Genomic DNA, 13,113 nt, shown 5'->3' with positions numbered 1-13,113 from the left:
AAACCTCAACTGAAATAGAAGTCGCGAGAGCCCGTAGAGGGAGCTCTCACGCTTTACTACTCATGATCAATCATCCCCCCACCCCCTCCGCCCCTTCCAAACAGGGAGAAAAGGTACCCTTCATCTTAAACAGGCAGATGTTTTTTTACTTTATTACCTCAGTAGGTAGAAGAAAGATTTTTCTCTTTGCCTGGCAACAGCTTAGTCAGCGAAAAGCCATTACACTTCGAACTCCGTTTCCGCCAGTGGACCCTTTGTTTGTAGCAGCCCCTTCCAACTCCCTCTTTTCCTCTATACGAGAAGGTCCCCTCTACTTTGTTTTTCCAGCTTGCCTGTGGTTTTCCCATAACTTGCATGTCCTGTATTGTGATTCTTTGTTATTGCCGAATAAACCCATTTTTGCTAAATGGGTTTGGTAAAATAACTAGCTTTTATTTTTGTCATCAAAACATAACCCTAAAAGAGGGGGAGCATAATTTCCCACTCCTAAAGTATGGGCTGTGCATAGTGACTTTCTTCCAAAGAGGACATTATGGAAAGAAAGAAAAAGAAGAACTTTCCAATGGAGAAGCCGACAAACACTACTTCAGCCAAGTTGTCAAAGTCAACATCAAGAGTCATAAATCATGATAGTAGTAAGTATCCTTGATATGATGTGATGAAAATGTCACTTTACCTCTTTGAGCTTTATTCCAAAACAGTCTAATCATGAGGAAAACATCATATTTCAACAGAGGGTCATCTTGCAATGCACCTGACCAGTAATTCTCAAAATTATCAAGGTCATCAAAAAACAAGGAAAATCTGAGAAGCTGTCACAACCAAGAGTAGGCTAAGGAGACATAACAGCTAAGTACAATGTAATGTGATATTCTGAATGGGATCCTGGAACAACAACAACAAAAAAGACAGGTAAAAACTAAGGAAATATAAATAAGCTGTTGACTTTAGTTAATAATAATGTATCAATATCGGTTTATTAATTGTAACAAATACATCATGCTAATGTTATAGCTTAAGAATAGGGGAAACGGGGTGGGGGGAGGTATATGAGAACTCTACACTATCTTCTCAATTTCTCTGTATATCTATAACTGCTCTTAGGAATAGTCTAAAATTTTTTGCCTTGCTAACAATACAACTGCTATGGAAAAAGTATGGAGTTTCCTCAAAAAATTGAAATAGAACTACTGTATGACCCAGCAATTCCACTTATGGGTCCATAACCAAAAATTTAAAAGCAGAATCTCAAAGACATATTTGCACACCCATTTTTCAGAGGAGCATTATTCACAGCCTATACTTCAGGAGTGGGAAATTATGTTCCCCCTCTTTTAGGATTATGTTTTGATGACAAAAATAAATAGCCAAATGTCCATTAATGCATGAATGGACAAATAAAATGTGATACACACACACACAATGGAATATTATTCAGCCTTAAAAAGGAAAGGAATCCTGTCACATACTACAACATGGATGAACCTTGAGGATATTATTATGTTAAGTGAAATAAGCCAGTAACAAAAAGACAAATACTGTATGAGATATATAAAGTAATTAAATTAATAGAAACAAAAAGTAGAATGTTGGTTACCAGGGGCTAGGGTGAGAGGAGAAAGAATTTTTTAATCAGAATAGAATTTCAATTTTGCAAGATGAAAAAAGTTCTGGAGATTAGTTTCATAACAATGTAAATATATTTAACACTACTGAACTGTACACTTAAGAATGGTTGAGATGTAAATTTAATATTATGTGTTTTTTACCACAATAAAAAAGGGGAAAAAAGATGACTCTTGTTCATAAACTAATGGTGCAGAAACTTGGAAAAAATAATAATAACCAAATAGTATCTGGTGAAAAAGATAAAGGTTTGGAGTGAGGCAACTGGGAATGGAACGCTGGACCTGTCATTTCCAGCTGTGTAATTCCCATTACTTTCCCTCTCTGAGCCCTAGTTGCCTCTTTTGTAAAATACATGCAAGTACTTGCTTTGCTGGGTTTATGTGAGAATAAAATTAAGTGAAATAATCTATTGTGTTTCCCAAACTTATCTGATGCTAAGAGTCAGAGTGCTTGTTAGACACTATTCTGGAGCCCTAGAGTACTGAAACCAAATTTCCAAATAAGAGCCTGGGAACCTATATATTTAATAAGCATCTTGTCATCTTGGAAATTTGGGAAACACTAACATGATGCATTTACAAGCCTTTCTTAGAGTGAGGTCCAGTGAGTAATATCAGTGCCCATTCCCCAAGACTCCCTGGCACCACCTATCCGGCTTCACTCAATCCAGCCTTAGGTACCTTTTCAATTTCGTTTTTCCTCTCCTTCCCATGTGGGTTGTCATTTCATTTATTTAACCAAGAGTTATTGATACTAACCTTGGCAAGGGGTTGAGGGCCAGGGACACAGGTGTCTGAGACATGTCTCTATCCTAAAGATATGAGCACGAATAACTTTAATGAAAGAGTAAATGAGCATATGAAAATATGCTAGGCTTCTGTTTCTAGTAATATGGAAGACTAGATATTCTGAAATCTTCTTGCTACAAAGCATCTCAAAATATGGAATGTATATATCTCTATGTGAGAGCTGGCAAGGAAGTAAAGGAAAGGTTCTGAGGTGCTCTGAGATGATTGAGCGCCAACTCCATCAGCTTCGTTGGAGTTACCTCTGACCTTTAGTGACCTAAAACTTTTTTGAGGAGGAAGGGGAGTAGGAGACAGGTCTGGGCTACTCACAGGGGAGAATGTCAGATTAGAGACCATAAAAAGGTAAATTGTTATTTTTTTTAATGCGTCACTCAAAGGTGAATGCTGTGGAAACTTACCTGTTTTATTTCTTGGTTCTGGGTGGAGAAAAGTCTCCTCTGAAAATGTTTGGCTATAGGCTAGAGCACAAATAGATCTGGGGGCTAAACATTCACTCTTTTTATGGTCAAAAAGAGCAACAAGAATCAGAAATTTAATTTAAAATGGACTTGAGTTGGTAGTGCCCTCCGATGCCTAACAAAAGAAATTAAAACCCCTTCTGGAGGAAAGTGCACAGTCAAACTAAGCCTCAAAGACTCCACACCGATAGCAGACCAACAAATGTAAGCTCACAATCTAAAGTCACAAACCACAAAAGGAAACAAGGTGCCATGAGCAAGGATCAACAGATCCACAAGCATCTCAGATATCGAGATTACTGTATCCAGAATATAACATGTGTTTAATGTATTTATATATAAGAGTGTATTTAAAACATGAATGAAGAGCAAGAAAATATGGCCAAAAATGAGCAGGCATATTTGAAGAAAAAAAATAGAACTTCTAGAAATAAAAAAATTACTAAAACTTGGTAGGATTGAAGACATGCGATAAAAGGAGCAATATTGTACTACTCTGACATATTGTGAAGAATAACAATATGTCAGAAGTGGTAAGGATGCAGGAAAATAGCTCCTAGCTAAGTGGAACGTGAACTTTTGTGATTTGGGGGGGAAAGTAACATGGCAATATCTACTAAAGAAAAAAATTCTCATTTTACCCAATATTTTCACTTTTGAGAATTTATTCAATAGAAATGAAAGAACTACTCTGAAAGGATATATGAACAAATATGTTTATCACTGTTTTGTTTGTGGTGGCAACAATTAGAAGCATAGAGGTGCAGTTGAATAAACCATGATTTGTTCATGCCTTGGAATACTATGAAATTATTAAAAGAAATGAGGTAGATCCTCCTATGTCTATTCATGCACCCATGTTTTTTTAAGTGATTAAAAATAAATATCACCAATTAATTTAAATTAATTAATTAATTAAATATCAGAGCAGTGTATACACTGGGAATCCATTTGTGTATGAACACAAATATAATAAACCTCTACTTACATAAATTTATATCTATTTATGTCAGCATATTATCAGAAAAGTATAGAATGATACATATGGGGTGTTACCACTGATTGATGGTTTATTATAGTGGGTATAGAAAGAGGGGATATTATTGATTTTTCTTGATATATCTTTGTATTATGTCACTAGTTTCAATGAACATGAAAAAGTATTAAAGGGCAAATGAAAAGGCATTCCAGGAAGAAATTAGCTTTTCAATTCAGGGGATCTGGGAAGCTTCATGAAAGAGGTAGCATGTAAGCAGTGTCTTCAAGGAGAGAGAGGTTTGTTGAGAGAGGCCTGCAAAGGATTCTTCCCAGCACAGGGGGCAGCTGTGCCAAGTAAAGGAGAGAAATGGAATCAAAATGATCACGTGCTGAGCACTTGTACTGAACACAGTTATTTGTACCAGTTCTTTCAAGTAGTTAGACTTACCCTACAGATGAGGGAACTGAGGTTCAGAGCAGTTAAAAGAATGGCTAAAAGACCACACAGCTGGTAACTAGCAGAGCTAAGCTTGGACTCCATGTCTTTCTTACTCCAAATCTTTCTGTACCTATGAAGAATTGTTTTGTATCTGGGTGCTATGGTCTAAATGTTTGTGTCTCTCCATAATTCATATGTTGAAACTTAATACCCAATGTGATAGAGTTAAAAGGTGGGGCCTTTGGGGGTCATGAGAGTGGAACCCTCATGAATAGGATTAATGCTCTTGCTCTTACAAGAGAGACCCCAGGAGCTCACTACCTCCTTCCTTCTACTATACGAGGACACAGCAAGCAGCTGGCCGTCTATGAACCAGGAAATGGGCTCTCACCAGACACCAAGTCTACCAGCACCATGATCTTGGACTTCCAGGAGCCTCTAGATTTGTAAAAAAGAAACGTTTGTTGTTTAGAAGCCATCAGTTTACGGTGTTTTTGTTATACCTGCCCAAAGGGACTAAGACACTGGACAAAGTATGTGGGGAGGCAGCTGCGATCTACTCCAGGCAGGCTTCCCTCCTGCCGTATCTGGGTTGGAGAGCCTCCCACAGTCCCCATACAGCCCTCTTTCCCACTTCCCCTTGCAGGTTGATCATCTGGATGGGTCGGGATGATTCCACAGGGAGGCTGAGTTCTGAAGGGTGATCACCCCAAAAAGGACACTTGGAGGAACAATAGACACTTCTGACAGAACCAAGCAGCCTGGGATTTTAGCCTTATTTCTTATTTATACCCCAGCCCCAGCTGCCCTAAAACATAACCTGCACCCTCATGCCTTCCCGCCTTTGTTTATATTGTTTATATTGCCTTTTCCCACTAGCTCATCCTCTCTGGAAAACTCCTATGTAGCTTTCAAGGCCCAACTCAAATGGTGCTCTTCTTCCTTTTATACCATTAGGTCATCTGACCTTTGCCATTCAAAATAGGAATTAGCACCTCCACTTTATGTATCAGGACCCTGAGGCTCCCAGAAATGGAGTGGCTTTCAAGTCTATTGGCACCAGGAAACAAGTGACAAGGGTTCTAGTTCTGGCTCTGCCATTTGTGTGTCATCTTGGGCAAGTCCTTGCCCTTCTCCAAGTCTCAGTTCTCCACCTATAATATGGTGGGTGTTGGGATGTTGTCTGAGATGGTCTCTGCAATCCTGTCTTGCTTGCTGCTACGGCAACAAAAGAATTTAAACAGCTTCTTGGTGTTGCCTATGACTGGATCTTGTTTTCTTTTGGCCTGATTCCAAGAACAAGCACTGCTTCCCTCTGCCCTCCTCCTACTCACCCCGTTCTTTGTTCTTCCTGAGACAAAGCTGGCAGCCCCTCTCCTTTCCAGGCGTCTGGGCTTTGGGCCAGCCAGCCAAGTGACAGCTGGGACTCAGATGAAAGGGCCCTCAGAGGGCTGCCTGTGGCTGAGTGCCCAGCCCAGATCAGCCCAGGCCTGGCAGGCCTGGGCCCAGCCATCCCACAAAGCATCCTGCCACCACTCCCACACAAGGCTCCTTTGTGAGTCCCACAGCAAGGGGAGACCCCTGCCAACCTACGAGGACTCTCTTCACTTCCCTCTGCTCCACACCCGCTAGAGAAGTATCTAGGGCTTTAAAGATGGTCCAAGGCTGGACCAGACTGACCTAACTTTGGTCCCTCACTTTGGAGAGCTTTGTTCCATTCAGAACAACATTGGTAGCAGGTAGTGTTATTGCCCTTTAGAGAGGAGAGGCACAGATATCTGAGGGCCTGCTATGTATCTATCATGGTGCTAGGCACTGGGAAGAAAGCAATGAACCAGGGACAAGAGCTGACCTCATGAAGCTCATGAATAGTGGGGACACAGACTAATTGAATAGCCACCACAGATAAATATCTGGTTACACAGTATGATCAGTGCTCCGAAAGGAAAGAGCAAGGAACCATGAGAGTATATGGATAGTGGTGGGCTCATTAGTGTGGAGCAAGGGCAGGGAAGCCTTCTTGAGATTGAGGTATAAAGGATGAGGAGGGCCGGGTAGAGAGGGCCACATGGGGCCCTGAGGTAGGAGGAAGGTGTTGATTTAGAGGAGGAATTGAAAGAAGGAGGTCCGTGGCAGGAGTACAAGGTGGGACATCCCCTTTTGATCATCTTTGGCTGAGGCAGCCTATGGATGAAAAGGCCACATTATAAACTCCTAGAATGCAAGGTCCTCGAAGAATCAACTTTATAATTAATATGTGCTCCTTTCCTCCAGAGAAGAACTGCACTGCAGCCTGGGAATTCGGTACTAGAGAAAGCAAGTCCCTTCAATTCTGGGAGCCTCACATTCATCACCTTAAAAAAAGGGAGTTGTAATGCCACTATGGAGTTTCCAAGAGGAATCTGGGAAGCAGCATGCAGTCAGTGTCGGGCACAGGGCCGGGGCAGGTGTCTATCCCTGGAGACCCTTATAGGGAGGAGGCATGGCTGGGCTTCTATTTGAAGCTCTCTGCATAAACTGCCCCAGAGTCAGCAAGCTCCTTTTGGGAGAAAGGAGGCAGCCAGAGCTTCTGGTTAGATGTTAGAACTTGCTCAGTTTGGCTTTAACTGTAGGGATACTGACCATGGCTGGATGCCATGTGTGCCCTGAGTTCATCAGGTCATGGGCCTTTTAACCCTAAGGATGTCCAGAGTGGTATTAAAATGGTAATAAAAGATAAACTTTGTTTCATGAGCATTATCTCATTTATCTTCATTGTAACTCTACAAGGAAGATTAAAGGAAGATTAAAATCATTCCCACTTTCAGGTGAGGAAATTGAAGCTTATAAAGGCTATTTTTTAAGCCAGGATTCAAATCCAGGCAATCTGGCTCCAGATCCTGCTGTGTTGACCACTTCCTGTACCTCCAGGCCAGGGCCTCAAACCAGTGCTGCTGGCTACCCAACCCTACCTTCTTTCCCCCACATCTTCTTCTAGTCCAAATCTACTAGTAGCATACTTTCAGACTTGGGACCCAAACGTAAATTGTAGTGGACATGGGTAACCTTTCCACCCAGCTCTACTCTCCCTCCTTCTTTGTGAAGACCCACAGTTTTCTTCTGTGGACCACTCCCTCTTTTACTCTGCTGCCACTATCTTGCCACTATGTGAATGGAGAATAAATTTGACGTATAAAGGGAATTAGAATTGAGAGGTGAGAAACTGGTTCCTGGCTCTCATTTGAGCACTGATCAATCTATGCCTCAGGCCCTACCCTTCGAGTTTCCAGTAGGTAACATGAGGTATTCCCTTTTGACTTAAGCCCCTTTTACACTGAATATATCTGTCACTTACATTCTAAAGAGGCTCAGTGGGTATGGATCCTGAACTGTTTCTCCACTATTTGTCCCTCCAGATCTACTCTACCCTCTCCCCTACTCTCCACCCCAGGAAGCTAATCCTTGTGGGTTACATCCACAGGCTCCTGTGCCCTCTGGCTTTCATTTGAGTTTGGCCAAGAGAGGCCTAGCAGGAGATCAGAGGGCAAGGAGAAGCTGGGGTCAGAGTATTTTTCCCTTGGCTCTCTCCTTGTCCAGTCCTTGTAAGTCATGTGTGTCCCTCAGACTTAAACCATTTTACACTGAATATATCTGTCACCTACATTCTAAAGAGGCCCAGCTTGAGGAGCCACCTGTGTTACATTCTTACACTACAATTTATGTGTGAGTGCACATGTTCACATATGTGTGCCTTATTTCTGTGCCAGTCACTCTACAATTAATCATGAACTGGGACAGGAAGGGAACTGCTTTTACTGAGTACCCACCATCTGCAAGTCTCCATGCAGGACACTTTATATACACAATTGGGTTTTGTCCTTGTAATTCTATGTAGAAGATATTTTTAGCCACATTTTACAGAAGGTAAAAAAAAACTAAGACCTAGGTTGGTAAAGAAACTCATCTAAAATACCATGGCCAAGTAATTAGTGGAACCATGATCTGAAACTCATATACATAGGCTCTAAAATCCTTGCTTTTTAGCCCCTCATAGTACTGCTTTCCAAAATGCCTAGTTCATTCTCACCATTTAGGTCTCAGCTTAAATGCCACCTTCCCCAGGAGGCCTTCCTAACAGAGACCATTCCAATCGAAGGAAGTCATCACTGATATTTTTTCATAGTATATCATTCTTTTCCTTCATAATATGTCTTTATTTCTTTATTGGTTTAATGTCTGTCCCACTTATTAGATTCTGCGCTCCATGAAAGCAGCCAGTCTCCAGATCTGTTTTGTTGACCATTCTCTTTCCGGCGCCTAGCATAATTCCTGCTACACAGTAGGCTCCAGATAAATACAATAGCTCCCATCCCCCATCATCTGTGGCTTCACTTTCTGTGGCTTCAGTTACCCGCAGTCGACCATGGTCTGAAAATATTAAATGGAAAATTACAGAAATAAACAATTCCTAAGTTTGTGCGCCGTTCTGAGTAGTATGATAAAATCTTGCACTTTCCTGCTCTGTCCCACCTGCGATGTGAATCACCCCTTTGTTGAGCATCTCCAGGATCTCCACGCTGTATACAGGAGTAGCCATCAGCTTGACCGCAGAGATAGCATGGTGCTTGTGTTCAAGGAACACTTATTTTACTTAATTATGGCTCCGAAGCACAGAAGTAGTGATGCTGGCAATTTGGATATGCCAAAGAGACGCTGTACAGTGCTTCCTTTAAGTGAAAAGTTGAAAGTTCTCAAATTAATAAGGAAAAAAATCATATGCTTAGGTTGCTATCTGTGAAATTGTGAAGAAGGAAAAAAGAAATTCTTGCTATTTCTTGCTGTCACACCTCAGACTGCAAAAGTTACAGCCACAGTGCATGATAAGTGCTTAGTTAAGATGGAAAAGGCATTAAACAAATGTACATATATAGAGGAAAAAATATTGTATATATAGGGTTAGGTACTATTTGTGGTTTCGGGCATCTACTGAAAGTCTTGGTATGTACCCCCCATGGATAGAAGGGAACTACTGTATTTGCGAAATGAAAAAGTAGCAAAGGAAAGAAACAAACAAACATTTATTTAAGTGCCCGCCCAATGTCAGCCATTTTACATAAATGATCTCATTTCCTCTTCAGGGCAGTCTCATGAGGTATATCTTGCTGTCCCATTATGCTGATGAGGAAACTAAAGTTAGAGAGGGATTGTGACTTTCCCAAAGTCACACAGCCTAGAGCCAAGGTTCATTACATAGGTCTCCTGATGTCACAGCTATGCTTGTTCCACGGAGTCCCTGTGTCCTCCACATAGGAGCTCACAGTGGTGTAGAGGAGGAGGGCCTGATCAGTGGGACTCAGGTGTATCATTCCTGGACAAACCGAAACTTCAGGAGCAAATAGTATCTGCTGCAGCCACTTCCCTGGGACTGGCCACTCCCAGGCCCTGTTGGGCACACACCCTCCCAGCCCAGCCAGAAAACCTTCTCTTCCCTGTTTGCCCTCAGGCTATCTAGTCTGCGAGCCTCTGCAAACACCATGTTTCTTGCCTTGCTTTATAGGGCTGCCTGTGGCTAGTAGCCTGCTCACTAAGTTTCCCAAGGACCAGCCAGCCCCAAGCACTGGGTCTATGGTGTGTCCCTGCATGCAGGCCAGTTCACCAGCGGGCATTAATAAAGCAGGGCCCTTCCTGCTAAGTCTCCAGGACCTCCCATCAGCCCAGGCTGGTACCTGGGAGGATCTTTTCCATCTTCCATCCTTTGCTCTCAGACCCTGCCCACTTTTCTCTTTAAAATCATTGACGCCCAAATGGGGGGCTTCTGGGATGCTGAATAATATATTCTTTGTCTTGGGCTGGGTGATGGTTACACAGTTGCGTTTACTTCTTGTGAAAATTACTTGGGTGAATTTCTCTGTATAAAAATTGTACTTTAATAAAATGTCTACAAAAAGAAAAATCATTGCTATCTGCTCCTGCCCCAGTGTTCCTCTACCTGACCAGCTGTGGAGTGGGACATTATCTTTCCAGACGTCCTCCTTCAATACTTCCCAAAACACACCCAGAGGCCCTTTTCAGCTAGAGTTTGACTGCACCCTGTCCAGCAAAGATGGGGTAGGACAAAGTAGCCAACGTGGCTGGTGCCCCAAGACCCGGGACCTTCAGAATCCTCCAGTGCCTGCTCCTGGTGGGCAACTCCTCTCTCCCTCTCAGAGACTTCTCTGAGTGAGAGATTGGATACCCTCCCTATTCCTGCCCAGACCCTCTTTTTCCAGGCATGCTGGGAGCCTCTGGCCCAGGCACCATGCAGGCGCTAGTTATCATCTCCCACAGCCTCTAAGAAGAGCACCTCCCATGGCCTGTACTCAGGACCTCTGCCAGCTCATCCTCCTTAGGTTCTTGGAGAGGAATTAACTGTAGCCCATCCAGCTCCTCATTCACTGGCTGCCCAGCCCCAGTTCAGCGGCCCTAGCTTATTACCCCACACGCACACTTTTTTCAGACAGCTCCAGGGCACCTGAGCCCAAGAGAAGTGGGTGGGTAGTGATCGCAGAACTCCTTGCTGCTAAACACAGCAAGAGCTTTGGTCCTTGGAGCCAGGTGGTAAACCACAGAGGTCGATGCCAGCTCTTTAAACAAAAAGAGAATTTCTTAGAACACTATCAGTGTTGTCAGAGGGTGGGGACCAGGAGCTCATGGGGCCCAGAGGCAGGAGTCCAACAGGGATCACGCTGCAGAACCAGCTGACTTCTGCTGGTCACTGGCAGGTCCCTGACTATACCAGGGGCAGGTAGAAGAAGAATCCAATCACTTGGGTTTTCGTAGTGGGAGCAGGGACTAGGACTTACTTCCCCGACAAGATTCTAATGGGAATTTCTCCAGATGGGAGAGCATGGGGCTAGTAGGAAAGGGGTAAGGTCTGGACTTGAGATTATCAAAAAAACAACTGTCACTTAGCACAGGGTTAAACTGAACTGAACTTAGAGAAGACTCTAAGCCAGGGTAGAGGTTGTGCCACCCCATTATACACATATCTACTAACAAAATTTCAATCATACCATACCACTTTAAAGATTAATTTAAACATGTATATATACTTATTTTTTTTCCATGTAGTATCATGAGGATTTTCTCCATATTATTATTAAGAGTTCTTCTGTACCACTATTTTTAATGGCTATATAACACTGTGTTGTGAGAATGTATCACAAATGTATTAAGCCACATTTCATTTCTTCCTTCTTTTATCCTTTACTATAAACAGCACTATAACAAGCATCCTTTATAGCTAAGGTAATGTGCAAGAAATATGCACCTTTTTGATCCTATTCTTTGTTGCCTAGTGACTAGGAAGGCTGTGTCCATCATTAGAGTGTGGCTGCCCCTGAGTTTGTTTTTGCCCCAGGTTCAGGGGCTGACCCTCCTCCCCCAGGGCTGCCAGAGTTGCAGTCAAGGGCTGAAAATGTAAGCTGGCTTACAGCCAGGGCCTGAGAACCAAGCCAGACCACCTCCACCACAGGTCTTTCTGGGATCTGAAGTACAGCATTTCTTTTGGGCTAATCCAAAATGCCAGCTAAAGGAACTTACCCTACTGTCTGCTCCATGGTTTTTTCTTTCTCCTGTCTTTCTTCTCACTACCCCCTCCCTTTTCTCTTTCTTTCCTGTCTGTTTTCTCCATCCTCCTGCGCTTCTCCTTTCTGTATCTCCCCTCTAACTTTTCTTTGGTCTTTCTCTTTGGTCTCTGTGTGTCTCTTTGCTTTCTCTTTTTCTCTGCTCTCTGTCCTTCACCTTTTAATCTCCACCCCTCACTATGAGAATCTAGCCTTGTTTCTGTCTCTTTTCGCTTTCTTCTGGAGTCTCTCTGTGCTCCACCCACCCACCACTCCATTGTGTGAGTCATAATTTCCCCAGGGTAGATAAGGCAGCCTTTTCCTTGGTAGGTCTGGATCTGGATGAGTGGTGAGTTTGCCTCCCACTAAGGACAAAGCTAACAGATCACAGAATTGGGGGCTGTCTGGTAAACCAGGGTGACTCAGGGTTTCCAGGCTGGGACACAAGCTTCATCAAGCTTCCCTTAGACTCTGTTGCCCCAGGGGTCAGCATGCTGTGCCCAATTACTTACCAGGACCGCTTCGGCAAGGTGGCAGCAGAGTGTGAGGAGGAGCACCTGAGTTTATGATGTTGCTCTAAGAAGCAAATCTGTTCTCTGTGGGCAAGGTAATGGCTGGATGCTGGTGACCCAGGAATGCAGCAGCTCCAGGCCCCACAGCTGTGTTTCTCATTGTGTAGTCTCACACCACAGTGCAATGATCAGGTAGGATTTTTTAAAGATCCTGATTCCTAGGCCCCATTCATCTTTATTAAACCAGAATATCTGGGAATGGGGGTCAGGAACCATCATGTTAAAGGTAATCGTGATGCTCAGCATTTGTTGTCAAAAAATTGGGAACACACTGAATGTCCATTAGTAAAGAATGGTTAAATAAATGATGATATCTCCTACTGTAGAACAATATTCAGCCATTAAAAAAGGATGAGGCATTCATAGAGACAGAAGGTAGATTAGAGGTTACCAGGGATTGTGTTTGTGTGTGTGTGTGTGTGTGTGTGTGTGTGAGGGGGGAGGGTGCGGTGTTATTGCTTAATGGGTACAGAGTTTCTGTTTGGGGTGATGAAAATTTTTAGAAATAGATAGTGGTGATGGTTGCATAATATTGTGAATATAATTAATACCATTAGTTGTATACGTAAAAATGGTTAAATTGGAAAATTTTATGTTATATATAAATATATATAACATACAATTAAAAAAAAATGAGGAGGAACC

Source organism: Rousettus aegyptiacus, unplaced genomic scaffold (assembly GCF_014176215.1).
Source record: "Rousettus aegyptiacus isolate mRouAeg1 unplaced genomic scaffold, mRouAeg1.p scaffold_m13_p_5, whole genome shotgun sequence".
Taxonomy (NCBI): Eukaryota; Metazoa; Chordata; class Mammalia; order Chiroptera; family Pteropodidae; genus Rousettus; species Rousettus aegyptiacus.
Note: the sequence above shows the minus strand (reverse complement) of the source record.